This window comes from Balaenoptera borealis (assembly GCF_965194805.1).
Source record: "Balaenoptera borealis genome assembly, chromosome: 10".
Lineage (NCBI taxonomy): Eukaryota > Metazoa > Chordata > Mammalia > Artiodactyla > Balaenopteridae > Balaenoptera > Balaenoptera borealis.
This window is the reverse complement of record NC_138874.1, coordinates 31,503,512-31,514,827: the sequence shown is the minus strand read 5'-3', so window position 1 is coordinate 31,514,827 and position 11,316 is coordinate 31,503,512.

Below are 11,316 nucleotides of genomic sequence, written 5' to 3'. Positions count from 1 at the left end.
GAAGGATTACGGAACACTCTGTAATAATTTACACGGGAAGAGGATCTCTACATAAATAGGTATATATGATATGTAGATGAACCAGAGTGTGTACACCTTGGACAAGCAACATTCTAACCATTACCCCAATTGAAAAAATTAAAACAACGAACTAGGAGTAATGAGACATAAACTTATGGGGGGTTTTCCTGGCACATTCCATCCAAATTGAAAACCTAGGCAGACAACTTCCAGAACGGCTCTGCTGCCCTAGTACCCAGATTTGGGAATCGAGAAATGCTGCATCCTTGTGGCCGTTTCCCACAACAGCAGCTTTGAACCCACTGCAAAAGGTCACTAATTATTCACCAATTGCAGGTCTGTAAATGACACCGGCCCTCCAAAAAATACTGAGGTCGAAAATCGACCAAAAAATTCTAGAGTGCAACCTTCCAAAAAGAAAATTTGAAGAGGTATATTACACTCACACTTTCTTTCTTTTTTCTTTTAACAGAAAAGTAAAAGGCGTGGAAAAATGATGAATTGTAGGAATTTTTACAGACATGTAAACCCAAATTACAAAAACCTGTCAGCTCACACCAGTCAGAATGGCCATCAACAAAAATGCTGCAAACTAGAAATGCTGACGTGATTGTGGAGAAATGCGTACCCTCGATTCTAAGGGGGACGTGGTAAGAGCCACTAATGAAAGCACAATTGAGGTGCCTTGAAAAGGTAAACGTTGAGCTACCATACCAGTCAATCAATCATACCCACTGCTGGGTCTATCCCCTGAGAAAAGGAAAATCAAAAATCACAGGCTGGCAATCCTGCACTCCAGCAATATTTACCATAGGCAACACTTGGAAGCAACGAAAATGTCCATCAACAGAGGAATGCACCAAGAAGAAGTGGTCCATGTACACATGGAATATTAGCCATGGAAAACATTGAAGCACTGCTCTTTGAGGCACCATAGATGAGCCTGGAGATAATCACAAAACATGAAGTAGGTCGGAAAGCAAAACACCTATATCCTATATTGTCACTTATGGCATTCTCTAATAACTGGCACAGATGAACGTATTTCCAAAGAGAAAGACCCTCACAGGCTGAGAAAACAAACTATGCTCATCTGAAAGGAAAGGAGGGGGGAAATTGAGAAATGAAGATTAGTGTTACTATACATATACAAATACATATTTTGTACATGTATCAAAAAGACCGAACATATAGCAAGGGAGGTTGACGGAACACTGTAATATTTTACATGGGAAGAGGATCTGTACATTAATAGACATACATAATGTACAAATGAACCAGATTGTGTACACCTAGGATAAACAATATTCTAAACTTTACCCAGATTAAAAAACTTTTAAAAACCAAGAAGAAGTAATGAGACATAAACTTATGGGGATTTCTCCTGGCAAATTCCATTCTAATTTACAACCTAGGACAATGACTTCCAGAAAGGCTCTGCTGCCCTAGTACCCAGATTGGGGAATGGAGAAATGCTACCTCCTTGTGGCCGTTTCCCACAACAGCAGGTTTGAACCCACTGCGAAAGGTCACTAAATTTTCACCAACTTGCAGTTCTGTAAATGACACCTGCCCTCCAGAAAATTTCTGGGGTCCAAAATCGACCAAAAAATTCAAAAGAGGGCAACCTTCGAAGAAGACTATTTCAAGAGCTACATTGTACTCACGGTTTTTTCTTTTAAGAGAAAAGAGAACGATGTAGGAATATGATGAATTTTAAAAAATTTAATGACAGGCATACCCATATTACAAAAACCTATCAGCTCACAGCAGTCAGAATGGCCATTAGGAAAAATGCTGCAAAAAATAAACGGTGAAGGGAGTGTGGAGAAATGCGTACCCTCGGTTGTAAGGGGGGGCATGTAAAGAGCCACTAATGAAAACACAGTGTAGGTGCTTTGAAAAGGGAAACATTGAGCTACCAGTCAATCAATCACAACCACTGCTTGGCCTATCACCTGAGAAAATGAGAATCAAAAAGTCACAGGCTGGCAAACCTGTACGCCAGCAAGATTTACCATAGCCAGCACTTGGAAGCAATGAAAATGTCCATCAACCGAGGAATGCACCAAGAAGAAGTGGTCCACGTACACAATGGAATATTACTCTAATAATAAATATAAATGAAATTTAAAAACAAACAAAAGCAAGGAGACATCAACATTTGTGGGTTTATCCGGGCACATGGCACTCTAACTTATAACCGAAGAACACCACTGGCCGGTAGGTCTGTTTCCCTAGTACCAGCAAGGGGAACGTAGAAAGGCTGCCGCTCTCTGGCCGTTACCTGCAAAAGCAGGTTTAAAGCCTGAGCTAATGGTCACTTCATATGAACAAGTACTGCAGGGCTGTAAATGAAACCTGCCCTCAAAATGTCTTGAGGGAGATAATGGCCAAAATATTTCAAATGGTGACACATACTTTAAGAAAACACTTTGAAGAAATAAGCTCTAATCACAGCTGGAAAAATAAAAAGGACATGTCTTAAAGATCAATTTCAACGCATTATGAGACACATGCAAATTCAACCACAAAGAGGTATCAGCTCACACCACTCAGAATAACCATCAGCAAAAACTACAAAGAATAAATCCTGAAGGAGCTGGGAAGAAATACATACCCTCCACTTTAAGTGGGACGTAACCTGGAAAGAGCCACTAAGGAGAACAGAATAGAGGTGCCTTTAAAAGGTAAACATTGAGCTACCATATGTTCCAGCAGACCTATTCCTGGACCTATAAACTAAGAAGACAGAATTGGAAGGACACAGGCACGCAAATCTGCATTGCATAGTATTACAGTAGCCAAGATATGGAAGTAACCAAAAAGTCCACCGACAGATGGGTGGACAAAGAAGAACTGCTACCTGTACAGATGGAATATGAGCTAGTGAAAAAAATGAAACGATGCCATTTCCAGCACCATAGATGAGTCTAGAAGTAATCACGCAACTTGGAGTAAGTGAGAAAGCGAAAAACACATATCCTATCGTATCACATATAGGTGTTACCTAAAAAATGATACAAACAAAGATATTTCCACAGAGAAACACTTTCATAGATTCATTAAAAAACTTATGGTTCACCAAATGGACAGGTGTGAGGATTGGATACATTACCATATTGAGGTTAACAGAGAGATACAAACACATGTGAAATATAGAATCACCAAAGACCTACGCAATACCAAGAGAAGACTACTCAACATTGTGTCATAACCTACATGGGAAAAGGATCCGAAGAAGAATAGATATATGTATATGTGTGAAAGAACCACATCTTGCACACCTAGAACAAACAAAACATTGTAATCAAGTTTGCTGTGAGAAAAAATAAAAATTAAGTTAAAAATACCAACAAGAAGTAAGGAGACATAAACTTAAAGGGCTTTTTCCTCGCACATTCCATTCTAATTTACAACCTAGAACACCACTTCCAGTAAGGCTCTGTTGCCCTAGTAACCAGATTTGGTAAAGGAGAAATGCTGCCGCCTTGTGGCCGATTCCCGCAAGAGCAGCTTTTAACCCCCAGCTAATGGTCACTTACCATTCACAAGGACTCAGGGCTGTAAAGGACACCTGCCCTCAAAATTGTGCTGAGGTAGGGAATGGATAAAAAAATTCAAAACAGGCAAAATGTTCACGAAGATAGTATGAAGAGGTAAGTTTTACTCACTCTCTTTTAAAAAAAAAGGAAAATGGATAAAAGCTCAGCCTCAGGAAGTATTAGACTCATGCAATCTAATCTACAAAAAGTTTTCAACTCACACCAGTCGACTGACCATTGGCAAAAAGTCTACAAACAATAAATGCTGAAGAGGTTTAAGAGAACTGTGTACCCTCTAGCTGCTGGTGAGATGTAAAAGGGTTAAACGCTAATAATGAGAACAGAAAGAAGCTGCGTTGAAAAGAAAAATTGAGGTACCATTCAATCCAGCAGGCGCACCAAAGGGCCTCTCACCTGAGAAGACCAGAATGAAGAAGACCCGGGCTGCAAAAGCTGCACTGCAGCCTTATTCACAATAGACAAGACAGTGAAGCAACCAAAATGTCCATCAACAGACGAAAGGATAAAGAAGAAGTGGTCCATGTACACAATGAATACTAGCCATGGAAAACAATGAAACACTGCTCTTTGAGGCACCATAGATGATCTTGGAGATAATCACAGAACATGAGGTAAGTCGGAAAGGAAAAGTCCTATAACCTATGATATCACTTATAGGCGTTATCTAATAACTGACACAAATGAACATATTTCCACAGAGAAAGGCAATCAGAGACTTATTAAAAAAAAAAACTATGCTTATCTAAAAGGAAAGGTGGGGGGAATGGATACATGAAGATTAGCGTTACCATATGTATACAAATACATATTATATACATATATCAAAAAGACCGACCATATAGCAAGGAAGGATTACGGAACACTCTGTAATAATTTACACGGGAAGAGGATCTCTACATAAATAGGTATATATGATATGTAGATGAACCAGAGTGTGTACACCTTGGACAAGCAACATTCTAACCATTACCCCAATTGAAAAAATTAAAACAACGAACTAGGAGTAATGAGACATAAACTTATGGGGGGTTTTCCTGGCACATTCCATCCAAATTGAAAACCTAGGCAGACAACTTCCAGAACGGCTCTGCTGCCCTAGTACCCAGATTTGGGAATCGAGAAATGCTGCATCCTTGTGGCCGTTTCCCACAACAGCAGCTTTGAACCCACTGCAAAAGGTCACTAATTATTCACCAATTGCAGGTCTGTAAATGACACCGGCCCTCCAAAAAATACTGAGGTCGAAAATCGACCAAAAAATTCTAGAGTGCAACCTTCCAAAAAGAAAATTTGAAGAGGTATATTACACTCACACTTTCTTTCTTTTTTCTTTTAACAGAAAAGTAAAAGGCGTGGAAAAATGATGAATTGTAGGAATTTTTACAGACATGTAAACCCAAATTACAAAAACCTGTCAGCTCACACCAGTCAGAATGGCCATCAACAAAAATGCTGCAAACTAGAAATGCTGACGTGATTGTGGAGAAATGCGTACCCTCGATTCTAAGGGGGACGTGGTAAGAGCCACTAATGAAAGCACAATTGAGGTGCCTTGAAAAGGTAAACGTTGAGCTACCATACCAGTCAATCAATCATACCCACTGCTGGGTCTATCCCCTGAGAAAAGGAAAATCAAAAATCACAGGCTGGCAATCCTGCACTCCAGCAATATTTACCATAGGCAACACTTGGAAGCAACGAAAATGTCCATCAACAGAGGAATGCACCAAGAAGAAGTGGTCCATGTACACATGGAATATTAGCCATGGAAAACATTGAAGCACTGCTCTTTGAGGCACCATAGATGAGCCTGGAGATAATCACAAAACATGAAGTAGGTCGGAAAGCAAAACACCTATATCCTATATTGTCACTTATGGCATTCTCTAATAACTGGCACAGATGAACGTATTTCCAAAGAGAAAGACCCTCACAGGCTGAGAAAACAAACTATGCTCATCTGAAAGGAAAGGAGGGGGGAAATTGAGAAATGAAGATTAGTGTTACTATACATATACAAATACATATTTTGTACATGTATCAAAAAGACCGAACATATAGCAAGGGAGGTTGACGGAACACTGTAATATTTTACATGGGAAGAGGATCTGTACATTAATAGACATACATAATGTACAAATGAACCAGATTGTGTACACCTAGGATAAACAATATTCTAAACTTTACCCAGATTAAAAAACTTTTAAAAACCAAGAAGAAGTAATGAGACATAAACTTATGGGGATTTCTCCTGGCAAATTCCATTCTAATTTACAACCTAGGACAATGACTTCCAGAAAGGCTCTGCTGCCCTAGTACCCAGATTGGGGAATGGAGAAATGCTACCTCCTTGTGGCCGTTTCCCACAACAGCAGGTTTGAACCCACTGCGAAAGGTCACTAAATTTTCACCAACTTGCAGTTCTGTAAATGACACCTGCCCTCCAGAAAATTTCTGGGGTCCAAAATCGACCAAAAAATTCAAAAGAGGGCAACCTTCGAAGAAGACTATTTCAAGAGCTACATTGTACTCACGGTTTTTTCTTTTAAGAGAAAAGAGAACGATGTAGGAATATGATGAATTTTAAAAAATTTAATGACAGGCATACCCATATTACAAAAACCTATCAGCTCACAGCAGTCAGAATGGCCATTAGGAAAAATGCTGCAAAAAATAAACGGTGAAGGGAGTGTGGAGAAATGCGTACCCTCGGTTGTAAGGGGGGGCATGTAAAGAGCCACTAATGAAAACACAGTGTAGGTGCTTTGAAAAGGGAAACATTGAGCTACCAGTCAATCAATCACAACCACTGCTTGGCCTATCACCTGAGAAAATGAGAATCAAAAAGTCACAGGCTGGCAAACCTGTACGCCAGCAAGATTTACCATAGCCAGCACTTGGAAGCAATGAAAATGTCCATCAACCGAGGAATGCACCAAGAAGAAGTGGTCCACGTACACAATGGAATATTACTCTAATAATAAATATAAATGAAATTTAAAAACAAACAAAAGCAAGGAGACATCAACATTTGTGGGTTTATCCGGGCACATGGCACTCTAACTTATAACCGAAGAACACCACTGGCCGGTAGGTCTGTTTCCCTAGTACCAGCAAGGGGAACGTAGAAAGGCTGCCGCTCTCTGGCCGTTACCTGCAAAAGCAGGTTTAAAGCCTGAGCTAATGGTCACTTCATATGAACAAGTACTGCAGGGCTGTAAATGAAACCTGCCCTCAAAATGTCTTGAGGGAGATAATGGCCAAAATATTTCAAATGGTGACACATACTTTAAGAAAACACTTTGAAGAAATAAGCTCTAATCACAGCTGGAAAAATAAAAAGGACATGTCTTAAAGATCAATTTCAACGCATTATGAGACACATGCAAATTCAACCACAAAGAGGTATCAGCTCACACCACTCAGAATAACCATCAGCAAAAACTACAAAGAATAAATCCTGAAGGAGCTGGGAAGAAATACATACCCTCCACTTTAAGTGGGACGTAACCTGGAAAGAGCCACTAAGGAGAACAGAATAGAGGTGCCTTTAAAAGGTAAACATTGAGCTACCATATGTTCCAGCAGACCTATTCCTGGACCTATAAACTAAGAAGACAGAATTGGAAGGACACAGGCACGCAAATCTGCATTGCATAGTATTACAGTAGCCAAGATATGGAAGTAACCAAAAAGTCCACCGACAGATGGGTGGACAAAGAAGAACTGCTACCTGTACAGATGGAATATGAGCTAGTGAAAAAAATGAAACGATGCCATTTCCAGCACCATAGATGAGTCTAGAAGTAATCACGCAACTTGGAGTAAGTGAGAAAGCGAAAAACACATATCCTATCGTATCACATATAGGTGTTACCTAAAAAATGATACAAACAAAGATATTTCCACAGAGAAACACTTTCATAGATTCATTAAAAAACTTATGGTTCACCAAATGGACAGGTGTGAGGATTGGATACATTACCATATTGAGGTTAACAGAGAGATACAAACACATGTGAAATATAGAATCACCAAAGACCTACGCAATACCAAGAGAAGACTACTCAACATTGTGTCATAACCTACATGGGAAAAGGATCCGAAGAAGAATAGATATATGTATATGTGTGAAAGAACCACATCTTGCACACCTAGAACAAACAAAACATTGTAATCAAGTTTGCTGTGAGAAAAAATAAAAATTAAGTTAAAAATACCAACAAGAAGTAAGGAGACATAAACTTAAAGGGCTTTTTCCTCGCACATTCCATTCTAATTTACAACCTAGAACACCACTTCCAGTAAGGCTCTGTTGCCCTAGTAACCAGATTTGGTAAAGGAGAAATGCTGCCGCCTTGTGGCCGATTCCCGCAAGAGCAGCTTTTAACCCCCAGCTAATGGTCACTTACCATTCACAAGGACTCAGGGCTGTAAAGGACACCTGCCCTCAAAATTGTGCTGAGGTAGGGAATGGATAAAAAAATTCAAAACAGGCAAAATGTTCACGAAGATAGTATGAAGAGGTAAGTTTTACTCACTCTCTTTTAAAAAAAAAGGAAAATGGATAAAAGCTCAGCCTCAGGAAGTATTAGACTCATGCAATCTAATCTACAAAAAGTTTTCAACTCACACCAGTCGACTGACCATTGGCAAAAAGTCTACAAACAATAAATGCTGAAGAGGTTTAAGAGAACTGTGTACCCTCTAGCTGCTGGTGAGATGTAAAAGGGTTAAACGCTAATAATGAGAACAGAAAGAAGCTGCGTTGAAAAGAAAAATTGAGGTACCATTCAATCCAGCAGGCGCACCAAAGGGCCTCTCACCTGAGAAGACCAGAATGAAGAAGACCCGGGCTGCAAAAGCTGCACTGCAGCCTTATTCACAATAGACAAGACAGTGAAGCAACCAAAATGTCCATCAACAGACGAAAGGATAAAGAAGAAGTGGTCCATGTACACAATGAATACTAGCCATGGAAAACAATGAAACACTGCTCTTTGAGGCACCATAGATGATCTTGGAGATAATCACAGAACATGAGGTAAGTCGGAAAGGAAAAGTCCTATAACCTATGATATCACTTATAGGCGTTATCTAATAACTGACACAAATGAACATATTTCCACAGAGAAAGGCAATCAGAGACTTATTAAAAAAAAAAACTATGCTTATCTAAAAGGAAAGGTGGGGGGAATGGATACATGAAGATTAGCGTTACCATATGTATACAAATACATATTATATACATATATCAAAAAGACCGACCATATAGCAAGGAAGGATTACGGAACACTCTGTAATAATTTACACGGGAAGAGGATCTCTACATAAATAGGTATATATGATATGTAGATGAACCAGAGTGTGTACACCTTGGACAAGCAACATTCTAACCATTACCCCAATTGAAAAAATTAAAACAACGAACTAGGAGTAATGAGACATAAACTTATGGGGGGTTTTCCTGGCACATTCCATCCAAATTGAAAACCTAGGCAGACAACTTCCAGAACGGCTCTGCTGCCCTAGTACCCAGATTTGGGAATCGAGAAATGCTGCATCCTTGTGGCCGTTTCCCACAACAGCAGCTTTGAACCCACTGCAAAAGGTCACTAATTATTCACCAATTGCAGGTCTGTAAATGACACCGGCCCTCCAAAAAATACTGAGGTCGAAAATCGACCAAAAAATTCTAGAGTGCAACCTTCCAAAAAGAAAATTTGAAGAGGTATATTACACTCACACTTTCTTTCTTTTTTCTTTTAACAGAAAAGTAAAAGGCGTGGAAAAATGATGAATTGTAGGAATTTTTACAGACATGTAAACCCAAATTACAAAAACCTGTCAGCTCACACCAGTCAGAATGGCCATCAACAAAAATGCTGCAAACTAGAAATGCTGACGTGATTGTGGAGAAATGCGTACCCTCGATTCTAAGGGGGACGTGGTAAGAGCCACTAATGAAAGCACAATTGAGGTGCCTTGAAAAGGTAAACGTTGAGCTACCATACCAGTCAATCAATCATACCCACTGCTGGGTCTATCCCCTGAGAAAAGGAAAATCAAAAATCACAGGCTGGCAATCCTGCACTCCAGCAATATTTACCATAGGCAACACTTGGAAGCAACGAAAATGTCCATCAACAGAGGAATGCACCAAGAAGAAGTGGTCCATGTACACATGGAATATTAGCCATGGAAAACATTGAAGCACTGCTCTTTGAGGCACCATAGATGAGCCTGGAGATAATCACAAAACATGAAGTAGGTCGGAAAGCAAAACACCTATATCCTATATTGTCACTTATGGCATTCTCTAATAACTGGCACAGATGAACGTATTTCCAAAGAGAAAGACCCTCACAGGCTGAGAAAACAAACTATGCTCATCTGAAAGGAAAGGAGGGGGGAAATTGAGAAATGAAGATTAGTGTTACTATACATATACAAATACATATTTTGTACATGTATCAAAAAGACCGAACATATAGCAAGGGAGGTTGACGGAACACTGTAATATTTTACATGGGAAGAGGATCTGTACATTAATAGACATACATAATGTACAAATGAACCAGATTGTGTACACCTAGGATAAACAATATTCTAAACTTTACCCAGATTAAAAAACTTTTAAAAACCAAGAAGAAGTAATGAGACATAAACTTATGGGGATTTCTCCTGGCAAATTCCATTCTAATTTACAACCTAGGACAATGACTTCCAGAAAGGCTCTGCTGCCCTAGTACCCAGATTGGGGAATGGAGAAATGCTACCTCCTTGTGGCCGTTTCCCACAACAGCAGGTTTGAACCCACTGCGAAAGGTCACTAAATTTTCACCAACTTGCAGTTCTGTAAATGACACCTGCCCTCCAGAAAATTTCTGGGGTCCAAAATCGACCAAAAAATTCAAAAGAGGGCAACCTTCGAAGAAGACTATTTCAAGAGCTACATTGTACTCACGGTTTTTTCTTTTAAGAGAAAAGAGAACGATGTAGGAATATGATGAATTTTAAAAAATTTAATGACAGGCATACCCATATTACAAAAACCTATCAGCTCACAGCAGTCAGAATGGCCATTAGGAAAAATGCTGCAAAAAATAAACGGTGAAGGGAGTGTGGAGAAATGCGTACCCTCGGTTGTAAGGGGGGGCATGTAAAGAGCCACTAATGAAAACACAGTGTAGGTGCTTTGAAAAGGGAAACATTGAGCTACCAGTCAATCAATCACAACCACTGCTTGGCCTATCACCTGAGAAAATGAGAATCAAAAAGTCACAGGCTGGCAAACCTGTACGCCAGCAAGATTTACCATAGCCAGCACTTGGAAGCAATGAAAATGTCCATCAACCGAGGAATGCACCAAGAAGAAGTGGTCCACGTACACAATGGAATATTACTCTAATAATAAATATAAATGAAATTTAAAAACAAACAAAAGCAAGGAGACATCAACATTTGTGGGTTTATCCGGGCACATGGCACTCTAACTTATAACCGAAGAACACCACTGGCCGGTAGGTCTGTTTCCCTAGTACCAGCAAGGGGAACGTAGAAAGGCTGCCGCTCTCTGGCCGTTACCTGCAAAAGCAGGTTTAAAGCCTGAGCTAATGGTCACTTCATATGAACAAGTACTGCAGGGCTGTAAATGAAACCTGCCCTCAAAATGTCTTGAGGGAGATAATGGCCAAAATATTTCAAATGGTGACACATACTTTAAGAA